The sequence below is a fragment of the Pristis pectinata genome, chromosome 17 (assembly GCF_009764475.1).
Source record: "Pristis pectinata isolate sPriPec2 chromosome 17, sPriPec2.1.pri, whole genome shotgun sequence".
NCBI classification, from domain to species: domain Eukaryota; kingdom Metazoa; phylum Chordata; class Chondrichthyes; order Rhinopristiformes; family Pristidae; genus Pristis; species Pristis pectinata.
In genome coordinates, this window is record NC_067421.1 from 43,433,436 (window position 1) to 43,459,979 (window position 26,544).

The following is a 26,544-nucleotide window of genomic DNA, read 5'->3' on the forward strand; positions in this document are numbered from 1 at the left end:
ATATTTGCAATATTGTAGGCCTTCTCTTTTGCTTTTATGCTGTCTTTGACTTCCCTTATCAGCCATGGTTGCCTCATCCTCCCTTTAGAACGCTGCTTCTTCTTTGAGAGGAACTGATCCTGCGTCTTCCGAACTACTCCCAGAAACTCCTGCCGTATCTATTCCACTGTCATCCCTGCCAGGGTCCCCTTCCAATCAACTTTGGCCAGCTCCTCTCTCATACCTCTGAGAATGCAAGCTGTAATACCGATACATTTGATTTTAGTTTCTCCCTCTCAGTCCCCCATGGCCACCGTAACATTGCCTTTCTTACGTGCCTTTTCTATCTCCTGTTGTAATTTGTACCCAACATCCTGGCTACTATTCGGAGGCCTGTACATAACTCCCATCAGGGTCTTCTTACCCTTGCACTTCATTAACTCTACCCACACAGATTCTACATCTTCTGATGCAATGTCACTTCTTGCTAAGGATTTGATTTCATTTTTTACCAACAGAGCCACCCCACCCCCTCTGCCCAGCTGCCTGTCTTTTCAACAGGATGTGTATCCTCGGATGTTTAGCTCCCAGCTCTGACCTTCTTTCAGCCATGACTCTGTGATGCCCACAACATCATACCTGCCAATTTCTAACTGCGCTATAAGCTCATCTACCTTGTTTCGTATACCCAGATTCAAACTCAGTTTTATTTAGCAATTCACAGATTTAATCTGATGCTGGACCTCCTTTATAAATGGAATGAATATTGGATGTTATAAAAGTCTTGCAGTGTGTTGCTTATACATTGTATGTGTACTGTAATGACAAGAAATCAAACTCAAAAAGTACTTTTGATACTCCAAATAATTCTTGATTTCATTTGTAACATCACAGGAATCTCACTGCCCAGAGATGAGGTAATTTTTTTTCCTTATAGAGGGTTGGGAGTCTTTGGAGCTCTTCTCCAAAGGAAGGTGGAAGCAGAGGCTTTGAATATTTTTAAAGCAGAGGTAGATAAATTCCCAATAAACAAGGGGTGAAAGGTCACCAGATGTATGTAGGATTGCAGAGTTCTACAGGCAAGTGACCTACTCCTGTTCTTAATTCATACACACAATTCCACATTCATGAAATGCAAACTGCTAAATGTTAAGGTTCTTCCTTACCTTACAGTTGCACTACACATACAATGTATAAGCAACACACTGCAAGGCTTTTATAACGTCCAATATTCATTCCATTTATAAAGGAGGTCCAACATAAACATGAATATTCAATTCAGCAAATGGTTATTAAAAGGGATTCTTAATAAGGTCATTCTTTAGCAATCCTTCTAGAATTTACAATGTACATAAATAGTTTTCATTGCATAAACTTTTGACTGAAAGTCCTTGTTGATGCTGATAAAATTGGGATGCAATAATTGGGAAACAAACATTTATTCTATTCCTTCCTAACAGATGCTTTTGCTCCAGAATTTGAGCTTATCATCCACCTTCATTCCCCAAATCTGTTGTCTCAAATCTTAGGGAGTTGTTGAAGTTTTCAGTCAGTATTTTATTTAATTTCCTTCCCACTTGCATTCCCTTTGATACAGTAATTTGACAAATTTCTGGTGCTCCAACTTATTTCATTACAAAATAATAATTTACAATCTTATTCCAATCATGGTGGTGCATTACTGGGAATTTACAGGTGAGCACTTTCTGGCAGAAGAAATGAGAAGCCAACAAGAGTGACTGATTACTTGTGCAGATCTAACATTGCTCGGATCTAAAGCAAAAACAGGCAAAGCCTTGGAGGTGCCAGAGAGAAGTAGGCATCCCATGCTTGAAGGCCCAGAGTACAAGCAAAGTTCAATAACATCAGGAGAAAATGATTCCCTACCTTTAGATATTTGAAATCAAAAACAACTTCCTGGCAGCATCTTAATTGTTGAAAACTATTACCCAGATTCAAACTCAGTTTGTACGGAGCAGGAAGTTTAGTCATTCATCTTGGTATAGATGGTGTTGTCTTCAGTTTGTTTAATGTAGCAAATGAAGGGTAAACAGTGAGATCTGGTCTGCTCTTTCAGAGGAAGTAAAGATCTCACTACTTCGGATTGGATTAGGGCTATTATCTGGAATGTTCTGGTCAATAGTTACCCTTATCAACATTACTAAACACAGATTATCTCCTTTTTATTACAATGGATTTTGTGTGAACTTGCTGTGTCCAGGTTGCCTGTGGTACTTTTTGTACTGTAAAGAGTGACATTTGAAAGTACCTCATTTGCTATAAAGTGTTTTCATTCATCCTGTGCTTGTGAAAGGCACAATAGAAATACAGGCCTTTCTTTAACATTTTTATTCTATCTTTGTAAAAAAAAATAAATTTACAGAACTATTGGTTGAAATAAATCCATCAGTTCTTGCACTGTGCTCACACTAAATTATGTTGTGGTTTTGAGAGTATTTAACACATCCAAGTTAACATTTCTAATTCAAAATCCAAAAATTATTTTACAACACTGTCATTCTTGGCAGCTTTACTCTGGAGTTATAAAATCTGTAAAAACTGTCCTTAAGAAACAACAATTGCATCAAAAGAGGAAATGTAGATGTCATAGAAAGAACTAGCTAAATCTAACTAGCCAGCACTCACCTCCGCTCACTGCTGAAATCCACCAGGCTGATCCCAAACTAAGAGTTTTGTGTAAAGGCAAGAAAGACCTCCTTAAGTACTGGTGATTTTCAGATCTACCTCTGGGAGGAGCCAGGGAGGGGAGGGTTTCTTGGTCATTTTGAAAGAAACTGAACATTATGCAAATCTGAACAATCTCCTTCATTAAGTTCAAAATGAAGGAAATAGTGGTATCTGCTTGCTGAAAATGACTTTCACATTGAAGGGAATCAGCGGAGCTTCCCATGAACGACTGCTCTTTTCATCCCCTGAAAGGAAATCTTTATTTCCATCTTATCTGAATAAATTTCCACGTTAACACTGATAAACTTTCAACCATAATTCCAAACCTTCTGCACATTTTTTCTTTTAATTAACAGTGGGGATTCAACCCCTTTGATTCCTTCAGAGAATATTTAAATGTACTTTTCTCCATGATTTAAATGTCGTATTCCTCTAAATTTATTCACATCAGATGACAAAGGAAATGCTTCATCATGAGAAATAGCAAATGATTCCAGGACAATAAATCTCCCCAATGAAATGTTTCTAGGTATCCGCTGAGGGCATAATGGATAGTCTTCCCTGTATTGAAGAGAAAATTTTGAGGATGGAGTGGAGAAAACACTCAAAACAGATGGAAATTTTAGACAAATTAGATTCTGATAGGTGAAGAAAATGAAAAAGAAACAAAGCCCAAAGGCTCAGTGGATTTCAAATGAGGGAACCTAGAACAGAGCAGTCCAGGAGGAAGCCTGCTCTGCTGTTCAATGGAATAGTTTGATCATAATCAAATTTTATTTGTTCTATATCCATGTCAATATCTTGGGTTAACAAAAATGAATAATCACAGATGTACAATTTAAAATTGGTACATCACAATTGCTCTTTGTGTGAGTGTTCAGTCTGGAACAGGAAGAAGTCCCAGTGAACTTCTAGTGGTGTCTTCAGTGATCTGTGTTGGGGCCATTGATCTACTGTATATTAATGACTAAGGCTCGGCATGCAAGCCAAGATGTCTAAGTTTTCAGGTGACAAAACTTGGCAAAATCATAAACTGCAAAGAAGATAGTGATAAATTGCAGCAGGATATAACCAGGCTAGTGGAGGAACATATGCTTGGAAGATGATGTTTAATGTGGAGGACTGAGGTGGTGCATTTTGGTGGGGAGAATGAGGAGAGGCAATATAAAAGGTAATGTTCTGAAGGGGTGCAGGATCAGAGGGAGCTCTAACAGGAACCCTCCCTATCTCTTTTAAAAGCCTCCCACTTGCCAGACATCCCTTTACCTGCCATCAAATGCCATCAAAATTGGCCTGCACCAATTTAGGACTTTAACTTGTGGACCACTTGTATCCATTTTAAAATAATTGGCTGGCATTTTAAAATGGTAGGCTGGTCCAGAAGGTTAAGGCTTAAGGGATCTAAGGTGCGTTGCAAACTGAATCCAAAATTGTCTTGATGATGGGAGGCAGAGGGTAGTGGTAGATGGGTGTGTCTCTGACTGGAAATCTGTAACCAGTGACGTACTGCAGGGATCAGTGCTGGGGCCTTAGTTATTTGTCATCAATATACTTGGATGAGAATGTAGGTGGTCTGATTAATCAGTTTACCGATGACACAGAAATTGGTGAGGTCGCAGATAGCAAAGACTGTTGTTTAAGGATACACCAGGACATAGATCAGTTGGAAAGTTGGGTGGTGCACTAGCAGAGTTCAATCCAAACAGATGTGAGGTAGTGCACTTTGGGAAGTTAACTGCTTGCAGGACAAATGGAGTACATGACAGGACCTTAGGAGCATTGATGTTCAGGAAGACTTGAGGATGCAAGTCCATTGCTCCCTGTGGCAACACAGGTGGACAGGGTAGTGAAGGATGCATTTGGTATGCTGGTCTTCAGAGGTTGAGGCATTGAGCATAAGAGTTGGGTGGTCATTTTGCAGTTGTACAAAACATTGGTCAGACTGTGCAAAGTATTGTGTACAGTTCTGGTCGTCACAGTACGGGAAGGATGTGGTAGCAATGGAGAGAGTACAGGGGAGATTCACCAGGATGTTGCCTGGAACAGAGGGCTGTGGTTATAAGGCGAGATTGGACAGGCTGGGTTTGTTCTCACTGTAATGGAGGAGACTAAGGGGTGACCTTATACAGGTTTATAAAATTATGAAGAGCATAGATAAGGTTAGATAGTCAGAGTTTTTTTCCAAGACTGAAGGGTCTACAACTAGAGGGCACAGTTTTAAGGCGAGAAGGGAGAAATTTACGGGTGATCTTAGCGGTAAGTTTTCACACAGGGTGGTGAATATCTGGAATGAGCTGGTGGAGGAGGTGGTGGAGGTAGATACAATTACAACATTTAAAAGGCTTTTGGACAGCTACTTGGATCAGAAAGGAGTGGAGGGACACGAGTCTGATGTGGGCAGGTGGGATTAGCGTAGATAGGCGTCACGGTCAGTGTGGATGAGGTGGGTGAAGGACCCGTTTCTGTGTCTTGGGATTCTATGACACTGTCCTCTGGGGACAGTGGCTAATAAACACAGGATCCCTCTCATCCTCTGCACTGCTCATTATCCCACTAGTTATTGTGTGTTTGAATCTCAATTGTCTCCTCAGTTCAGAGCCAATTAGGGATGGACAATAAATGCTGGCGTTGATAGTAATGTCCATGTACCGTGAGTGAATAAATAAAAAAGTAATTCCTTGCCCCTTCTTCTTTACATGTAGTTTCTCACTCTTCTCTGGATTTAATCCCATTTCCACATTCCTGCCCAAATGATCAGTCCAATATACTTTACTGTATCCTTCAATGGTCTTCCTTCCACACTACCAATGACCGCCGATCTGGGCACCATCTACTCGGATGCAATCCAGGCCTTTCCAAGGAAAGACATTCAACCAAATCCTGGTCAGTGACCCACAGAATTTGTTAATGTAAACTTGTGCACTGCCAAAACACATACAAAGAAGCAGGAGTAACTGAAGGCTACTTGGCCCTTTATCCCCACTTCATTTTTCAATAAAATTGGCTGATTTTTTATCTCAGTGCCACTTTGCTGCATGAACCCCATAGTCATTGATTGCCTTGACATGACCAATCCCTGTCCTGAATATATTCAGCAATGGAGCCTCCGCAGTCATTTTGGATCGAGACTTCCAAAGATTCGCCAACTCCTGGGTGAAGAAATTGCTTATTGTCTCTGCTGTGAATACTTTGCTCTTATTTTAATACTGTGACTCTTGGATCTAGACACCCCAGCAAAGGAAACATTATACCATCATCTATCCTGACAAGCCCCAAAAGAATTTTGTACACTTCAGTGAGATCACTTCTCATTCTTCAAAGCTAAAGACTAGACAGCCCAGTCTGCTAATCTCTCCCCAAACAACAAACTAGCAAACGTCCACAAAGTAAAGGATTTGAAAAAAATTGGAACCTGTTTAACCTTATGCCATGCTAAAACCTGAAGCTGCTCTTGTTAAGGTTTTGGAGCTTTACATTGCACCTTTTCTTTCATGAGCACCAGCCAACTGTTCAATGGATCACATGTCCGCTGTGGCCCAGACTATGAGATCTAAGTGTCATGTCTCAAGTTTATACTCGGATCACAAAATGTTAATTCCCACTTGAACATACTCATTTTCTAGTAGAGGAACTACCAAGACATTCTCTGAAAACTTACCAAGCAGGTGTTAACAATAACAGCAAATTTCACAAATAATACTGTAGCAACTTCCTCTTAGAGTTTCATTTGAAGGAAAATGCAGTAACGTAGAAAGAAAATGTCATTTTCAGCTTATCTGCCACCTCTGTAGGCAATGTGTTAAACAGTGAAACTGCCACCTTAGATATGGATCAGTGGCAGCAACTGAGTTTGTTTCCACAGGCTGCTGATGCCATGGCAGCCTGGGCTGACAATATGGTCAGGTACTGATGAGGGGACTGTGTGCGAAGTGGTGGCAGGGAACATACGACCTGTGGGTTAGGTTTGCCCAGCTCTCCCTCACTCGCCACCCTTGCAGTCCCGCAAGATCACCCTTCTGCTGGCCACTCTCCATGCTTGCTGGAGGGTTACTGTCATATGTGAAAGGGAGATCACATCCGGTTTGAGACTGATACAGGGTTGTTATTTTCACATAAACCCAGCAGGGCCTGAGGGCCAGGGTTCCCCTTGACAGCCACAGCTCCTTAAAAGGAAGCAGCGGATGACATCATTGGGAAGAAGCACATGGGAATCAGGAGGAGCAGCCTAGACGCCCCCGACAGACCAAACCTGGAGCTCAGCACCCCCCAGGGTTACAGAGACACAGTCTGATCTCTGAGACCCAAGTGCAGATCCATCCATATTCAGCTCTATCGACACATTCGTGTTTGCACTGGACCTTGGTTCTGCAGAATCCTGGTCCACTACAGATACAAGAGCACTTGTTTAATTCCTCCAACATGTCCTCATTTTCTATTATAAATTTCCCCATCTCTGTGAGGGATTTGCCCTCCTTCTTACACATAGATTCTCTGTGTTTATGTTCATTGCCAACTTATGCTCACATTCTATTTTCCCTTTCTTATCAATTTTTATTTATTCTTTGCTGAATTCTAAAACACTCCCAGTCCTTGGGCTTATTGCTATTCTGGTCATTTTATAAGCCTTTTCCTTAAAAGTAATACCATTTTTAATTTCTCCTGGTTATACACGGTCCCACTCAGCCCCGCCCCATACCCCTTCTTGCTCACCGGACGTGACCAGTACACTTGACTTCACATTCAGTCCCTTTAGTTTCCTAAGTTAAGAACATAACATAGAACATAGAACAGTACAGCACAGAACAGGCCCTTCGGCCCACAATGTTGTGCCGATATAGCTATTCCCTCCTACCTACAGAATGCCCATGTCCCTCCATTTCCCTCTCATTCATGTGCCCATCCAAGCTCCTCTTAAAAGTCCCCGGTGAACGTGCCTCCACCACCCTATCAGGCAACGCATCCCAGGCATCCACCACTCTCAGTAAAGAGAGTGGTGAATGCCCGGAATGTTCTGAACATCTGTTCTGCACTTACCCCCTCTCACCTTAAATGCATGCCCTTTAGTGTCAGTAATAAGCCTACTGGCCTTTGTTGAGAGACACAGCAAGGAAACATGCCCTTCGACTCACCGAGTCGACACCAACCTTCCATCATTTACACAAATCCCCCACTAATCCCACCTTTATTCTCCCCACATTCTCATCAACTCCCCCCAGATCTTACACTCACTTACACACTAGGGGCAATTTTACAGCAGCCATGAACCTACCAACCCACACATCTTTGGGGTGTGGGATGAAACCGGAGCACCCGGGGGAAACCCACACAGTTACAGGGAGAACTTGCAAACTCCACACAGAAAGCACCAGAGGTCAGGATTGAACCAGGATAGGTGGAGGAACAGATGGTGTTGCAGAGGCAGGGAGTCTGCAGAAGTACTTGGACTGGTTGGGAGAGTAGGCAAAGAAGTGGCAGATGGAATACAGCGTAGGGAAGTGTGGGGTTCTGCACTTTGGTAGGAAGATTAAAGGTTAGGCTATTTTATAAATAGGGAGAAAATTCAGAAATCAGAGGTGCAAAGGGACTAGGGAGTCCTAGCTAGGAATTCCCTGAAGGTTAACTTGCAGGTTGAGTTCAAATGCAATGTTAGCATTCATTTCAAGAGGACTAGAATGTACTGCTGAGGTTTCATAAGGCATTAGTCAGACCACATTAGGAATTTGTGAGCAAATTTGAGACCCACATCTAAGGAAAGATGTGCTGGCCCTGGAGAGGGTCCAGAGGTAGTTCACAAGAATGATCCTGGGAATGAAAGGCTTAACATATGAGGAACATTTGATGTTTCTGGGCCTGTACTCACTGGAGTTCAGAAGGATGAGGGGGATCTCATTGAAACTTACCAAATACTGAAAGGCCTGGATAGAGTGGACATGGAGAGGATGTTTCCATCAGTGGGAGAGTCTGGGATTTGAGGGCACAGCCTCATAATAAAGGGACATCCCTTTAAAACTGAGATGAGGAGGAATTTCTTCAGCCAGAGGGTGGTGAATTTGTGGAATTCATTGCAACAGAGGACTGTGGAGGCCAAGTCCATAGAACCATACAACACTACAGCACAGAAAACAGGCCATTTGGCCCTTCTAGTCTGTGCCAAAACTTTATTCCATTAGTCCCATTGACCTGCACCCAGTCCATAACCCTCCAGACCTCTCCCATCCATGTATCTATACAAGTTATTCTTAAAACTTAAGAGTGAGCCCGCATTTACTACATCAGATGGCAGTCTGTTCCACACTCCCACCACTCTCTGAGTGAAGAAGTTCCCCCTAATGTTCCCCCAAACCTTTCCCCTTTCACCCTAAGGCCATGTCCTCTCGTACTTATCTCTCCTAATCTAGGTGGAAAGAGCCTACTCGCATTAACTCTGTCTATACCCCTCATAATTTTGTAAACCTCTATCAAATCTCCCCTCATTCTTCTGCACTCCAAGGAATAAAGTCCTAACCTGTTCAATCTTTCCCTGTAACTCAACTCATGAAGACCTGGCAACATTCTAGTAAATCTCCTCTGCACCCTTTCTATCTTATTGATATCCTTCCTATAGTTAGGTGACCAGAACTGCATACAATACTCCAAATTTGGCCTCACCAATGTTTTATACAACCTCACCATAACATTCCAACTCCTATACTCAATACTTTGATTTATGAATGCCAGGATGCCAAAAGCCTTCTCTACAACCCTGTCTACCTGTGGCGCCACTTTCAGGGAATTGTGTATCTGAACTCCCAGATCCCTTTGTTCCTCTGCACTCCTCAGTGCCCTACCATTTACTGTGTATGTCCTACCTTGATCTGTCCTTCCAAAATGCAACACCTCACACTTGTCTGCATTAAATTCCATCTGCCATTTTCTGGCCCATTCCTCCAGTTGGTCCAGATCCCTCTGCAAGCTTTGAAAGCCTTCCTCGCTGTCCACAATGCCTCCAATCTTAGTGTCATCAGCAAACTTGCTGATCCAATTTACCACATTATCATCTAGATCATTGATATAGACAACAAACAACAATGGCCCCAGCACAGATCCCTGAGGCACACCACTAGTCACAGGCCTCCAGTCTGAGAAACAATCATCCACAACCACTCTCTGTCTTCTCCCACACAGCCAATTTCCAATCCAGTTTACAACCTCTCCATGGATACCTAGTGACCGAACCTTCTGAACTAACCTCCCATGTGGGACCTTGTCAAAGGCCTTACTGAAATCCATGTAGACAACATCCACAGCCTTTCCTTCATCTACTTTCTTGGTAAGTCATTGGGTGTATTAGTATTGGTATTGGTACCAATACAGTGAATTCGTACAGTGAAAAACTTGTCTGGCATACTGTTCGTACAGATCGATTCATTACACAGTGCAGATACATTGAGTTAGTACACAGTGCATTGAAGTACTACAGGGTAAAAACAATAACAGAATACAGAGTAAAGTAGCTCAGCTACAGGGAAGTGCATTGCAGGTAGACAGTAAGGTGCAATGTCAAACAAGGTAGGTTGTGAGGTCAAGAGTCCATCTCATCGTATAAGGGAACCGTTCAATAGTCGTATCACAGTGGGATAGAGGCTGTCCTGAGCCTGGTGGTACGTGCCCTCAGGCTCCTGTATCTTCTGCCTGATGGGAGAGGGAGAAGAGAGAATGACCCAAAGTGGGTGGGGTCTTTGATTATGCTGGCTGCTTCACCAAGGCAGCGAGTGTTATAGACAGAGTCCATGGAGGGGAGGCTGGTTTCCGTGATGTGCTGGGCTGTGTCCACAACTCTCTGCAGTTTCTTGCGGTCTTGGGCAAGCCATGATGCATCCAGATGGTGCATATTTAAGGCAGAGATTGGTAGGTTCTTGATTGGTAAGGGTTACAGGGAGAAGGCAGGAGAATGGAGTTAAAAAAATCAGCCATGATTGAATGGGGAGCAGACTCGATGGGCCAAATGGCCTAATTCTGCTCCTATATCTTATGGTCTTGTGGTCTAACCCCAGGCTGCTGGAGCAGGGAGACAGCAGCCACCAGGGTGTGGTGCAGGTTCTCACATCTCTCTGCACGTAGCAAAGCAGGTGCGATCTCTGCACCCAGCTCGTACTACAGACAAACCCCAATACAAGCAAGAACCTTGCAGCATCAGGGAGCTGAGGCACATGTCTACTAGCTGTACGACTGCGCCACCCACCTACACCAACACTAACAGAGCACAGTCCAGCAGTTATACATCACTGTTCTGTACCCCCATGTTATTGCACCAATGAGGCCCACAAACATTGTTTACAAGTTTCCATTGTGGAAGGGAAGCAGGTGACTTCACACGTGCAGGACGATGTACGTCATATGAAAGAACAACATTTGTTGCGATACAGAATCAGCCATGATAACAACTGGCAGAACAGGCTTGAGGGGCCAAATGGCCTTCTCCTGCTCCTGTGTCTTCTGCTTATAAGCTCACTTGCCCTGACCTAACTCAGACTGTCAAACTGTAATAATTTCCTAACAGAGGCTCAGTGACCTCTATCAGGCCAACTCTGTACTGAGATGAATATTGATTGTAGAATAGAAACACTATTTCTTTCAGTAGGGGAGTCTAGAAGGAAGGGGAAATCACAGGATTAGTGAAGGCTGTTTGGTGTTGATGTCTGGTAACGTCTGGTGGAAGAACTGTAGATGATGAAGAATCAGTTAAACATTTCATGACTGTGTATGGGTGACTGTGGAGGTGGAGGCAGGTTCTGGCCTATCTACCTGATCTCCTGCAAGCTTCATCAGTTGGCCGTTAACTGAATGGATTCCAAGATAACAGATTTTCAAGTAGACTGAGATAATCTCTTGGGCACATCTGGTTGTGAAAGTGTGATGCAAGTTAAGTTGTTGCAGTCATTTCCATTCACTATAACACTGTTCACATAAAATGTGAATAAATTCTGCACTTTATAACAATAATTAAAATAAGCTGATCCCAGTCCGTTGGATTATTGAACATGCCATGTTTTAGACATGTTTTAGACATAAACCAGCATATTTGTATAATGATGTGCTTATGCTGGTATTCTGGGTCAACATTCGTTTCTCAACTAAGGTCATCAAATTGGTATTGGTATTGGTTTATTATTGTCACATGTACCGAGGTACAGTGAAAAACCTGTCTTGCATACCGTTCGTACAGATCAATTCATTGCGCAATGCATTGAGTTAGTGCAGAGAGCATTTAGGTAGTACAGGGTAAAGCAAAAACAGAATACAGAGTAAAGTGTCACAGCTACAGGGAAGTGCATTGCAGGTAGACAATAAGGTGCAAAGTCATAACAAGGTAGATCGTCATCGTATAAGGTTGATGCCATTCAATAGTCTTATCACCATGGGATAGAAGCTGTCCTTGAGCCTGGTGGTACGTGCCCTCAGGCTCCTGTATCTTCTGTCTGAAGGGAGAGGAGAGAAGAGAGAATGACCCGTGTAGGGTCTTTGACTATGCTGGCTGCTTCACCAAGGCAGCGAGAGGTAAAGACAGAGTCCATGGAGGGGAGGCTGGTGCCTGTGATGCGCTGGGCTGTGTCCACAACTCTCTGCAATTTCTTGCGGTCCTGGGCAGAGCGGTTGCTGTACCAAGCCATGATACATCCAGATAGGATGCTTTCTATGGTGCATCGATAAAAGTTGGTGAGTGTCAAAGTGGACATTCCGAATGCCAAACAAGATGAATTGGTAATTGATCCCATTGTGGTTTCTGGGAGCTTCTTGCGGATAGATCAGCTGCTGTGTTACCCGGTATCAGCGGTGACTACAGTCCAAGGATAATTGACTGATTTGCAAAGTGCGTTGTCTAGTCCTGAGGATGTGTAAGATCAATATCAAAGTTTTTTCTTCAAATCTATCTCAGGTACAAAAATAAATTTCTTCCTCTGAAGTGTCCATTATGTAATGAATTAATTGCTCATTGACCATGTTCCAGACACTGGGCCTGTTCTTTGGGAGTAAAAAGCAAAGCAGATACTTGTTCTCAAGTGGCAGCTAGAAATAAACACAATGAATGAAAATTTGCATCCTGACATCTTCTGTTTCTCCAGAAGTGACTGTGCCTGAGCTCCAAGCTCTGGAATTCCCTCCCTAAACTCTTCTCTCTCCCTTTTTCCTCACACCTTACAACCTTCAGTCTTTGATCACCTGTCCTAATGACATTAACATTTGTCTCATTATGCATCTATAAAGGATATCTGAGTATTTTACTCTGCTAACAGTGCCACAGTAATTTGGAAAAGTAACACTGTATAGTTAAAATATGAGCAGCATTTACAGTACCGCAGTGTTCAGGGCAGCTGTGGAAATAACTGTCAAAGATGATTCAGCAGAATTGCTAAATTGTTGGATTGAATGTCCAGGGCTCTACACACTCCTTCAGGTATAACGATTGATGTGACAGTTTGGTTTGGTGTTCCACGCGTAACTCCCATGACAAGCTTTGCTGAACCACCCCCCAGCACCACCCACTCAGCAAACCTAAACATCATTCTGTGCTTGCACCAGGCTGGTCTCCTGGTCAGCTGACATTTTCCTTGCCCCTTATCTACTCCTACCCTGCTCTGCACTGTTCTGATGAAGCTCATCACATGCTCAATGTACCACTTCATTAGCCACGTTACATCACATTGCAGTTAACAACATTAGACGTTAGCTCTCCAACCTGTTCCTTGTTGGGAGGGCTGATGATTGCCATAGGGAACGTTGCCCTGGAGCTTGGGAGCCTCTGTTTTGATGCTGTGAAGTGGTTTGGCGCTGATTTGTGGTTCAGTGTTTCCCAGGTCCCTGGAGGCTGCTCCACTCTGCTGATACTTCCCTGTCTCTGCCAGACTCGACCTCTCACCTCCTGTTTGCCCCTGTTCATTGTCTTTCATTTGTCTTATTCCACCTCCTCTCCAAATTGTTAATTTTATCCATAGAGTTTATACAGCATGGAGACAGGCCCATCTTAGCTAGTCCCATCTGCCCACATTTGGCCCATATCCCTCTAAACCTCTCCTATCTATCTACCTGTACAAATGTCTTTTAGACATTGTAACTATACCCACCTCAGCCACTTCCTCTGGCAGTTCATTTTGTACACCCACCACCCGCTGTGTGGAAAAGTTGCCCCTCAGGTCCTCTTTAAATCTTTCCCCTCTCACCTTAAAGCTATGCCCTCTAGTTGTAGACTCCCCTACCCTGTGGATAAAGCCTGTGACCATCCACCTTATCGATGCCCCTCATGATTTTATAAACATCTATAAGGTCACCCCTCAGCCTCCTTCACTCCAGGGAAAACAGTCCTAGCCTGTCCAGTCTCTCCCCGTAACTCAAGCCCTGCAGTCCCGGTAACATCCTTGTGAATCTTTTCTGCCCCCTCTGCAGTCTAACCACATCCTTCCTCTTGTATGGTGACCAAAACTGCACACAGTACTCCAGGTATGTTCTCACCGATGCTTTGTACAGCTGTAACATGATGTACCACCTCTTGTACTCAAAGTCCCATCTGATCAGCAAGCGTGCCACACGCCTTCTTCACCACCTTGTCTACCTGTGTCACAGTTTCAGGGAACGATGTACCCCAGGTCTCTGCAACACTCACTCTGTGTGTCCTGCTGTGCTTTAACTTGCACTTGTCTGAGTCAGATTCCATCATCCATTCCCTTGCCCACTTCCTCAGTTGATCCAGATCCTGCTGTAACTTTAGACAACCTTCTTCACTGCCCAGTCTGCCACCACCTCTGGTGTCATCTGCAAACTTACTAAACCTGCCACACACATTCTCCTTCATACGATGAACAACAGCAGACCCAGCACCGAAGCCTGCAGCACACCTCTGGTTACACGCCTTCAATCTGAGAAACAACCCTGCGCTACCACTCTGCCTCCTTCCACCAAGTCAATGTTGTATCCAATTGGCTATTTCACCCATGTGCTCTAACCATCTGGACCAGCCTACTATGTGGGGCCTTGTCAAAGGCCTTGCTAAAGTCCGCGTAGACCATGTCCATCGTCTTGCCCTTGTCCATCCTCTTGGTCACCTCCTTAAAAAACTCATTCAAACTATTGAGGTGTGATTTCCCTCACACAGAGCCAGTCAGACAATCCCTAGTCAGTCCTTGCCTTTCCAAATGCAAATAAATCCTGTCTCCCAGGATCCCCTCCAGTTACTTTCCCACCACTGACATTAGGCTCACTGTCCTGTAGTTCCCTGGCTTGTCCTTGCAGCCCCTCTTAAATAAAGGCACAACATTAGCCACCCTCCAGCCTTCCGGTACCTCTCCTGTGGCTAATGAAGACACAGAAATCTCTGCCAGGGCCCCAATCTCCTCTCCCCCCACAATGTCCAAGGATACACAGGTCGGGCAGCGGGATTTATTCACCTTCATGCACTTCTAGACTGCCAACACCTCCTCCTTTGTAATGTTGATATGCTCCTGGATAGCACTGTTCCTCCCCTCAATTTCCTGCCTTCCATGACCTTCTCGACAGTAGATACAGACAAGGAGTATTCATTTAAGACCTCACCCATCTCCTGTAGCTCCAGTCACAGGTACTTAACATGCTGGTAGTGCACTAGCTTGTTTGGGGAAGGACGACAGACTTCCCTCTCAAAGGCCATTGGAGGAGCAGGCGGGCTTTTAAGAGCAATTGGTTAGACTTACAGTCATCATTGCCAGCGTTCGCTTCTATTTAATTAAACGTTTCCCAGCTGTCACGTTCATGTCTTTGGCTCATTAACCCAATGTGATCACTAAGGTTGTGTACTCCCAAGCTCCTGTTTTGTCCCAAAGCACCTTACAGATCATCTTCCTTCTTCTTGCAACTTGAACTCCACAGAAATGAAAGCAGAGAGATAGGGAAAGGTTAGGTCATCCAATATCATCAACACAACATCGGGGTGTTATGCTGGGTTCCCAACCTGCGCCAGGACACTCCGAGAGCGTGTGTGCCTTTGTTTGGCTGTAGTAAGGCAGGCCCTGAAGAGACAGATGTGTGGGCTAATGGTGAGTGACCCCCCTCAGTACTCTCCAAAACCTTTCCAAAAGGAACATCAGGAGCATGATGGAACTCTCCACTGCCAGAAGTGCAGCTCCTACAAACTTGACACGATCCAAGTCAGAGCAGCCAGCTTGAATGGCACTCCTTCCACCACCTTCTTCTCAGGTAGTCCCTGGAGATCGAGGGTGACTGACTTCCTCACAGGTTCTGTGGCTTCTGAGGTGGTGGTGAGGCCAACTCCTCCACAGACAGACTGGGTGGGTAGTGTGTGAGGTGGAAAATTCGTTTATTATTGTCACATGTACTGAGGTACAATGAAAAACTTGTCTTGCGTACTGTCTATACAGATCAATTCATTACAATAGTGTATTGAGGTAGTACAAGATAAAACAATAACAGAAGGCAGAAGAAAATGTTACAGTTTCAGAGAAAGTGCAGTGCAGGCGGACAATAAGGTGCAAGGTCATAACGAGGTAGATTGTGAGGTCAAGAGTCCGTCTTATTGTACTAGGGGACCGTTCAATAGTCATAACAGTGGAATAGAAGCTGTCCTTGAGTCTGGTGGTACGCGCTTTCAGGTTTTTGTATCTTCTGCCCAATGGGAGGGGGGAGAAGAGAGAATGTCCGGGGTGGGTGGGGTCTTTGATCAAGTTGGCTGCTTTACTGAGGCAGCGAGAAGTGTAGAAGTCCATGGAGGGGAGGCTGGTTTCCATGACGCGCTGGGCTGTGTCCACAACTCTCTGCAGTTTATTGCGGTCATGGGCAGAGCAATTGCTATACCAAGCTGTGATGCATCCGGATAGGATGCTTTCTATGGTGCATCGATAAAAATTGGTGAGGGTCAAAGGGGACATGCCAAATTTCTTTAGCTTCCTGAGGAAGTAGAGGTGCTGGTGAGCTTTCTTGGCCAGGGTCTTGTCCTGAACCTTTATTGTCAGTGTGCAGTGTGATGCAGCGGGGGCAGGTTGGTAGATGATGGTCTCACACACCTTGGTGAACAAGTCGACAGTGGTTTGGAACTCAGCCTCTGAGTGTCTTCAGAGGTTGGGGTGACCTTGACTCTGGAGCATAGTCATCATAGGTTGAACAACTTCCCATTAGTGCTGAAGATTAGCTTCACCCCACAGGACGTTTGTTGGCGGTGAGGTGCAGTGATGTGATGAGAAAGATTGAGAGACATGTTGGACCAATGGTGCAGCCTTGTTTGGCGCTGGTCTTCACTGAGAATGCTTCTCTTGTAGACCGGTTGGTTAATGTTGTGGCCTGCATACTGTCACAGAGCAAAAGTATGATGAAGATGAATTATAAGGCAAGTTAATGTGTTTAAACTTTTCAGTAGGATATGCCTTTTATTCTGGGTACAGACTCAGTGCTGAGGGCTCTCAGCTGAAGATGTTCTTGTGAGAATCTATTTCTGTGCATCATTCGGTGTTATCCAGGGACAGTGAACCAAAGTTGTTTCATTGAGAGCTGCAATTTATTGTAAACTCATAAGCAGTCATACTTTATTGAAATATTGTGATAACTAAATTGCAAAAGCCTGTGAAGAAATACCTTAAAAGATCAATGTTTGGTCATTGCTGACAGAGAGTGTCTTAAATTGTTTTATTGGATGGTGTCATTCAAGCCTGTCCTGAATAGTTCATCGCACTGCTCAAGAACTACTTTGCTTGTACAGTACTTCAGCATCTTATTCAATGAAGTAGTACAATTAATCCTCTGCTTGTGACATTACAGACAAACAGGTAGTTATTTGTACCACTGGTTGTCTTGTGCTGGGGCACTGCAAAGAGCAGTTAAGAGTCAACCCCATTGGTTGGGTGTGGAGTCACATTTCGGCCGAAGTGGGAAGGAATGGCAGACTTTCTCCCCTAAGGACCAGAGTTTTTATAACAACTGAACAGCTGCTTCAGGGTCACTTTTATCAGCCCAGCCTTTTGTTCTGAAATTGGAATTGGTTTATTATTGTCACATGTACCAAGATACAGTGAAAAGGTTTGTGTGCCAACCAAACAGATCATTCCGTACATAATTACACTGAGGTAGGAAAAAGAAAACAGAATGCAGAATATAGTGTTACAGTTACAGAGAAAGTGCAGTGCAGGTAGACAGATAAAGTGCAGGGGCCACGACGAGGTAGATTGGGAGATCAAGAGTTCATCTTTTAGTGGATGTGAGATCTGTTCAAGGGTCTGATAACAGCGGAACAGAAGCTGTCCTTGAGCCTGGTGGTACATCTCTCAGATTTTTGTATCTTCTGCCCAATGGGAGAGGGGAGGTGATAGAATGACTGGGGTGGGAGGGGTCCTTGATTATGTTGGCTGCTTTCCTGAGCAACGAGGTGTAGACTAGACTGACTAAACGAGCACTAAATCGCCTAGGCCAATTGCTCAAAGATTTGATTAATACAAATTGGTGCCCGCTGGTCAGTATGGACGTGGTAGGTTGAATGGCCTGTTTTCATGCTGTATGACCCTATGACTGTATTACTCTGTAAGTTTGGTTTGAGAGCAAGTTATGGAGCATCTTAATGAAGGAGGTGGAGATGGGAAAGATTTAGGGAACAGATTTAGAGCTTAGAGCTAAAGGCACAGTCACCAGTGGTGGGATAGGAATGGGAGATGATTGTGAGGTCAGAATTGGAGAACCACAGGGATCCAAAAGGGAGAAGGATTAGCATCTTGCATGAGCTTATGAACCTATTCTGTGCCAGCCTTGTCTCAACAGAGTTCTGCCAACACCGAAGTCACCTCTCCAGTGAGCTGAGTTCTCCCTTGCCCTGCCAACATTTATTCCCCAACCGACTGCACCAAAAATGTTCTTCTGGACTTTCATCTCTTTGATAATCCCAGGGCTTTACCGTGGGTATTTACTTACATCACTGTGACTCATTTGGAGTCATTGCTGTGAAGTGCTTTACTGTCTTATGAAAGATGCTAGATGAAGCTTTCTGCTTGTGTCATAATGTGCACTGCTGTTTGTAGCCGTTCTTCAGTTCAGTGATAAATTCATGTGCATTTGCTAACTTGCCTTCTCTAGTGAATCCATGAAACACCCTTAGAAACTGTAGGAGATACTTTCTTGTTCTAAGCAGGGAAATGTTATAAATTTTAAGTAGAATAAAACTAGGTAGGGAAAGAATAGTTCAGATGGAGGATATGGTGATGTGCTGCAGCTGCTTGATGTGGGAGCTAGTGGACCCTGCTGGGGTGCACAGTGATCACTTATGCAGTAAGTGCTTGAGGCTGGAGGAACTTCGGCTCAGAATTGATGAGCTAGAGTTGCAGCTTCAAACACTGCGAAGCCTCAGGGAGGGAGTTATGTAGATACTGTGCATCGGGAGACAGTCACCCCCCTTAGAGCAGGTACTTCTAGGGTCCAGGAGGCAGATAGATGGGTGACTGTCAAGGGAGAGAAAAAAAAAGAAAACGAACAGGCAGATAGAGCAGAGGACCCCGGAGGCTGTTCCCCTCAATAACAGGTTTTCCGCTTTGGAAGCTGTTGGGAGGTTGACCTACAGGGATCAAGCAGCAGTAGCCAGGTCTGTGGCACTGGGACTGGTCCTGCTGCTCAGAAGGGAAGGGAGGAGAAGAGGAAGGCAGTAGTGATAGGGGACTTGATAGTCAGGGAAACAGATAGGAGGTTCTGTGGCAGTGAACATGAATCCCGGATGGTTTGTTGCCTCCCAGGTGCCAGGGTCTGGGATGTCTCTGATCGGGTCCACAGGATTCTAGAGCGGGAGGGAGAACAGCCAGAAGTCGTGGTACGTGTTGGTACCAATGACATAGGTAGGAAGGGGGATGAGGTCCTGAAAAGTCAGTTTAGGGAGCTAGGCAGGAGGCTGAAGAACAGGACCTCAAGGGTAGTGATCTCGGGATTGCTGCCAGTGCCACGTGATAGTGAAGGTAAGAATAGGAGGAGATGAATGCGTGGCTGAGGAGTTGGTGCAGGAGGGAAGGTTTTAGATTTTTGGATCATTGGGATCTCTTCTGGGGAAGGTGGGACCTGTACAGAGAGGACGGGTTACACCTGAACCCGAGGGGGACCAATATCCTTGCAGGCAGGTTTGCTAGGGTGGTTCGGGAGAGTTTAAACTAGTTTGCAAGGGGGATGGGAACCAGAGGGGTAGGCCAGAGGAAGAAGTGGATGGGGAAAAGTCAGATCTGACATGTAGAGAGGCTTTGAGGAAGGAGAAGCAGAGTACAGGCTATAAAAGTAGAAAGGTGGAGGGGCTAAAGTGCATTTACTTAAATGCAAGAAGTATCAGGGATAAAGGTGATGAACTGAGAGCTTGGATAAGTACATGGGACTATGATATTGCGGCTCTTGCAGATACTTGGCTGTCATCAGGGCAGGAATGGATATTGAATATTCCTGGATTTCAGTGTTTTAAAATGGATAGGGAGGGGGGGAGGAGAGGAGGAGGGGTGGCGATACTGGTCAGGGACACTGTTACAGCTGCAGAAAGGGTGGATAATGTAGAAGGATCCTCTCTAGAGTCAATATGGGTGGACGTTATGAACAAGAAAGGAGCAGTTCCTCTACTGGGAGTATTCTATAGGCCCCCAGATAGCAGCAGGGATACTGAGGAGCAGATTGGGAGGCAGATTTTGGAAAGGTGCAAGAATAACAGGGTTGTTATCATGGGAGACTTCAACTTCCCAAATATTGATTGGCACCTGCTTAGTGCTAAAGGTTTAGATGGGGCAGAGTTTGTTAAGTGTGTCCAGGACGGATCCCTGTCACAGTATGTTGACAGGCCGACTAGAGGGAATGCCATATTAGATCCGGTATTAGGTAATGAACCAGGTCAGGTGACAGATCTCTCAGTGGGTGAGCATTTGGGGGACAGTGACCACCGCTCCCTAACCTTTAGCATTGTCATGGACAAGGATACGAGCAAAGAGGGCGGGAAGATATTTAATTGGGGAAGGGCAAATTATGAGGCTATAAGGCTAGAACTTGCGAGTGTGAATTGGGATGACATTTTTGAAGGGAAATGTACTATGGAGATGTGGTCGATGTTCAGGGATTTCTTGCAAGGTGTTAGGGATAAATTTGTCCCGGTGAGGCAGAGAAGGAATGGCAGGGTGAAGGAACCGTGGGTGATGAGAAGTGGAACAACTAATTAGGAGGAAGAAGGCAGCATACATAAGGTGTAAGCAGCAAGGATCAGACAGGGCTCGTGAGGAATATAGGGTAGCAAGGAGGGAACTTAAGGGGCTGAGGAGAGCAAGAAGGGGACATGAAAAGGCCTTGGTGAGTAGGGTTAAGGAAAACCCCAAGGCATTTTTCACTTATGTGAAGAGCAGAAGGATGACGAGAGTGAAGGTAGGACCGATTAGGGATAAAGGTGGGAAGATGTGCCTGGAAGCTGTGGAAGTGGGTGAGGTCCTCAATGAATACTTCTCTTCAGTATTCACCAAGGAGAGGGGCCTTGATGATGCCGAGGACAGTGTTGGTAAGGGTAATGTTCTAGAGCATGTTGGTATCAAGAGAGAGGATGTGTTGGAGCTGTTAGAAAATATTCGGACAGATAAGTCCCCGGGGCCTGACGGAATATTCCCCAGTCTGCTCCACGAGGCGAGGGAGGAGATTGCTGAACCGTTAGTTAGGATCTTTGAGTCTCGTTGTCCACGGGGATGGTACCGGAGGATTGGAGGGTGGCAAATGTCCCCTTATTCAAAAAAGGTAGTAGGGATAGTCCAGGGAATTATAGACCAGTGAGCCTTATGTCTGTGGTGAGCAAGCTGTTGGAAAGGATTCTTAGAGATAGGGTCTATGGGCATTTAGAGAATTATGGTCTCATCAGGGACAGCCAGCATGGCTTTGTGAAGGGCAGATCATGTCTCACAAGCCTGATAGGGTTCTTTGAGGAGGTGACCAGGAAGATTGATGAGGGTAGTGCAGTAGATGTGGTCTACATGGATTTTAGTAAAGCGTTTGACAAGGTTCCACATGGTAGGCTTCTTCAGAAGGTCAGAGGGCATGGGATTCAGGGAGGCTTGGCCGTGTGGATTCAGAATTGCCTTGCATGCAGAAAGCAGAGGGTTGTGGTGGAGGGAGTGCATTCAGATTGGAGGGCTGTGACTAGTGGTGTCCCACAGGGATCGGTTCTGGGACCTTTACTTTTTGTGATATTTATTAGTGATTTGGATGAGGGGGTAGAAGGGTGGGTTAGCAAGTTTGCAGACGACACAAAGGTCGGTGGTGTTGAGGATAGTGTAGAGGACTGTCGAAGATTGCAGAGGGATATTGATAGGATGCAGAGCTGGGCTGAGAAGTGGCAGATGGAGTTCAATCCGGAGAAGTGTGGGGTGGTACACTTTGGAAGGACAAACTCCAAGGCGGAGTACAAGGTTAATGGCAGGATTCTGGGTAGTGTGGAGGAGCAGAGGAATCCTGGGGTCCATATCCACAGATCACTGACAGTTACCTCACAGGTGGATAGGGTAGTTAAGAAAGCTTATGGGACGTTAGCTTTCATAAGTTGAGGGATCAAGTTTAAGAGCTGCGAGGTAATGATGCAGCTCTACAAAACTCTGGTTAGACCACACTTACAGTACTGTGTCCATTTCTGGTCACCTCATTATAGGAAGGATGTGGAGGTGTTGGAAAGGGTGCAGAGGAGATTTACCAGGATGCTGCCTGGTTTAGAGAGTATGCATTATGAGGAGAGACTAAGGGAGCTGGGGCTTTACTCTTTGGAGAGGAGGAGGATGAGGGGAGACATGATAGAGGTGTACAAAATATTAAGAGGAATAGATAGAGTGGACAGCCAGCGCCTCTTTCCCAGGGCACCAATGCTCAATACAAGAGGACATGGCTTTACAGTAATGGGTGGGAAGTTCAAGGGAGATGTCAGGGAGGTTTTTCACCCAGAGAGTGGTTGGGGCATGGAATGTGCTGCCTGGGGTGGTGGTGGAGGCAGGTACGTTGGTCAAATTCAAGAGATTGTTAGATAAGCATATGGAGGAATTTAAAATAGAGGGATATGTGGGAGGAAGGGGTTCGGTAGTCTTAGGCGTGGTTTAAAGGTCGGCAAACATTGTGGGCTGAAGAGCCTGTATTGTGCTGTACTGTTCTATGTTCTATGGAAATAACATTGGCTCCTCACCATCCAGAGCAATCTGAATGAATATTTAATAAGTAGGTTCAGAAAGTAGCTGTATTGGATGGAAACACTGACAAGAGTAATCCAGAATTGGAGAACAATCTTGAGGTGCATCAAATGCTGCTTGAATGCAGTTGCATCAAATTTGGGCAGCCCCCAGATAATTCGCAGTGTGGACTTTGCCACTGAGGCATAGTCTAAAATAGGCTCAAAAATACTGCACTAGAATCTATTGAAGCTATTGGAGAGAATTCTTAGGGATAGGATTTATGTGCATTTGGAAAAGCATGACCTGATTAGGGACAGTCAGCATGACTTTGTGTGGGGCAGGTTATATGTTACAAACCTGAGGAGGTGACGAAGGTGATTAATGAGGGTAGGGCTGGGGGAAGCAACAGTGGCAGTGCCTCTGGCACAGAGTCCAGCCCTGTGGCTCAGAGGGTAAGGAAAGAGAGAGAAGGGCAGTAGTGATAATTAGGGGGGGCAGACAGGCGATTCTGTGGATGCAGGAAGGAAACTCGGAAGGTAGTTTGTCTCCCAGGTGCCAGGGTCCGGGATGTTTCAGATCGCGTCCAAGATATCCTGCAGAGGGACGGAGAACAGCCAGAGGTTGTGGTGCATATTGGCACCAACGACAAAGGTAGGAAAAGGGATGAGGTCCTGAAAGGGCGTTAGGAAGGAAGTTGACAAGCAGGACCTCAAAGGTAGTAATTTCAGGATTACTGCCTGTGCCACGTGACAGTGGGTATAGGAATAGAATGAGGTGGAGGCTAAATGCGTGGCTGAGGGATTGGAGTAAGGGGCAGGGATTCAGATTTCTGGATCATTGGAGCCTCTTTTGGGGCAGGTATGACCTGTACAAAAAGGACGGGTTGCACTCGAATCCCAGGGGGACCAATATCCTGGCGGGGAGGTTTGCTAAGGCTACTGGGGAGAGTTTAAACTAGAATTGTTGGGGGTGGGATCCAAACTGGAGAGACTGGGGAAGAGGTGTTTGGCTCTCAAATAGAGAAAGCTTGTAGTCGGTACGAGAGGGAGGACAGGCAGGTGATAGAGAAGGGATGTGCTCAGACCGGTTTGAGATGTGTCTATTTTAACGCAAGGAGTATTGTGAACAAGGCAGATGAGCTTAGAGCTTGGATAAATACTTGGAGCTACGATGTGGTGGCCATTACAGAGACTTGGATGGCTCAGGGACTGGAATGGTTACTTCAAGTGCTGGGTTTTAGATGTTTCAGAAAGGACAGGGAGGGAGGCAAAAGAGGTGGGGGAGTGGCACTGTTGTTCAGAGATAGTGTCATGGCTACAGAAAAGGTGGATGTCGTGGAGGGTCTGTCTACGGAGTCTCTGTGGGTGGAGGTTAGGAACAGGAAGGGGTCAATAACTTTACTGGGTGTTTTTTATAGGCCGCCCAATAGTAACAGGGATATCGAGGAACAGATAGGGAAACAGATCCTAGAAAGGTGTGAGAATAACAGAGCTGTTGTGATGGGAGATTTTAATTTCCCAAACATCGATTGGCATCTCCAGACAGTGAGGGGTTTAGATGGTGTGGAGTTTGTTAAGTGTGTTCAGGAAGGATTCTTGACACAATATGTAGATAAACCTACAAGAGGAGAGGCTGTGCTTGATTTGGTGTTGGGAAATGAACCTGGTCAGGTGTCAGATCTCTCAGTGGGAGAGCATTTTGGAGATAGCATTGGAGAGAGATATGAACAGAGAGACTAGAAAGGCGTTTACTTGGAGCAAAGGGAATTATGAGGCTCTCAGGCAGAAAATTAGAAGATTAAATTGGGAACAGATGTTCTCAGGGAAAAGTACAGAAGAAATGTGGCAAATATTCAAGGGATATTTGTGTGGAGTTCTGCATAGGCATGTTCCAATGAGACAGGGGAGTCACGGGAGGATACAGGAACCGTGGTGTACAAAGGCTATAATAAATCTAGTCAAAAGGAAAAGAAAAGCTTACAAAAGGTTCAGAGAGCTAGGTAATGTTAGAGATCTGGTAGAGTATAAGGCTAACAGGAAGGAGCTTAAAAAGATTAGGAGAGCCAGAAGGGGACATGAGAAGGCCTTGGCGGGCAGGATTAAGGAAAATCCCAAGGCGTTCTACAAGTATGTGAAGAGCAAGAGGATAAGATGCGAAAGAATAGGACCTATCAAGTGCAGCAGTGGGAAAGTGTGTATGGATCTGGAAGAAATAGCAGAGGAATTAATGAATACATCAGTATTCACTACGGAAAAAGATCTGGGGGATTGTAGTGGGGACTTGAAGCAGGCTGAAAAGCTTGAGCATGTAAATTTTAGGAAAGAGGAGGTGCTGGAACTTTTGGAAAGTATCATGTTGGATAAGTCGCCGGGACCGGATGAGATGTACCCCAGGCTGCTGTGGGAGGCGAGGGAGGGGATTGAGGAGCCTCTGACGATGATCTTTGCATCATCAATGGAGACGGGAGAGGTTCCAGAGGATTGGAGGGATTGATCGTGTGGATAGTCAGAGGCTTTTCCCCAGGGCTGAAATGGTTGCCACAAGAGGACATAGGTTTAAGGTGCTGGGGACTAGGTATAGAGGAGATGTCAGGGGTAAGTTTTTTACTCAGAGAGTGGTGAGTGCGGGGAATGGGCTGCCGGCAACGGGGGTGGAGGTGGATACGATAGGGTCTTTTAAGAGACTTTTGGATAGGTACATGGAGATGAGAAAAATAGAGGGCTATGGGTAAGCCTAGTAATTTCTAGGGTAGGGACATGTTCGGCACAGCTTTGTGGGCCAAAGGGCCTGAATTTTGCTGTAGGTTTTCTATGTTTAAGTTCCACCAAACAAGCACCCTCCACCCCTCGTTTGTCCTCTGTCATGCCCCACCCACTCAACTTCTCCCTCATCACCTCTGACAGTGTGTGCTGACCAGCCTACAGTGTTGCTAGGACAACGTGCTGGACCTCCATCTGTGGCAAAGTGCACTCCCCACTATCAATTTCTGGTGATCATTCAGAGAGCTGGACATATGCTACAGACATTATATATAACTGAAAGATGCAAAGCTGAATGGTGAGGAATGGTGTTAGTACCTTCAACCAGCACCAATGATGTGGTGGTTGTAAGCTGGCTACTGGCAGGATAGCTGTGCAACTATTTTGTTAAAAGTTCAGCACCTGGATAGGAGGTTGACCTGAGCAGGGAGACCTTGGTCTGCCCAATGTTCACCACCAGGCCAGCAGCTTCAACATTATGAATTCCTGGTGGATGTGGTCACAAGCTGGATGTTGTGTTTTGGAGCACCAGTATACAGGTCATCATGTCCAAGGAATTTGCCAGCCATTAGTCTGCCTATACTTTCTCTTCAGTAATATTAATAGTTTCAGTGAAGAAACTGATGTTGCATTTTATATCTAATTTTTTAATGTATTAATTTTGCTAAAGTATTTATACACAACAAAATTAATAAAGCAAAGAGTACAGCACATTTAATTAACTGATGAAGGATATATAAATAAATGTACTGTTTCAAACATGCCAAATTGTAGTTACAGTTCCAGTGTGTCCAAGGTTGTCACATAAAGGTCATAGAAAGTTATTCCCAATACATTTGTCACTCCCCACATACAGCAATACATTGCATTTCCTTTTGCTGCAATAGGAGCACAGACTCTGGGGCACAAACTTGCCCTCAGTCCAGTAAAACCTAGACAATAAATATACATTATGTTTAATGCTCCCAATAACATTG

At 44.9% G+C, this 26,544-nt stretch overlaps 1 protein-coding gene across 3 annotated transcripts in view; it reads right to left on the minus strand.

Annotated features, from left to right (window-relative positions):
- The window catches only part of LOC127579253 (ABC-type oligopeptide transporter ABCB9-like), a 39,857-nt gene extending 37,209 nt beyond the window's left edge, over positions 1 to 2,648 (minus strand). For 2 of the 3 annotated variants that reach the window (XM_052031903.1, XM_052031901.1), the window contains exon 1: positions 2,626 to 2,648. The gene's annotated coding sequence lies outside the window, so the exon portion shown is untranslated. Of the gene's footprint in view, positions 1 to 1,866; positions 1,997 to 2,625 lie in introns of those variants that run through there. The other variant, XM_052031902.1, reaches the window with a different exon arrangement.
- Positions 2,649 to 26,544: the final 23,896 nt, after the last annotated feature.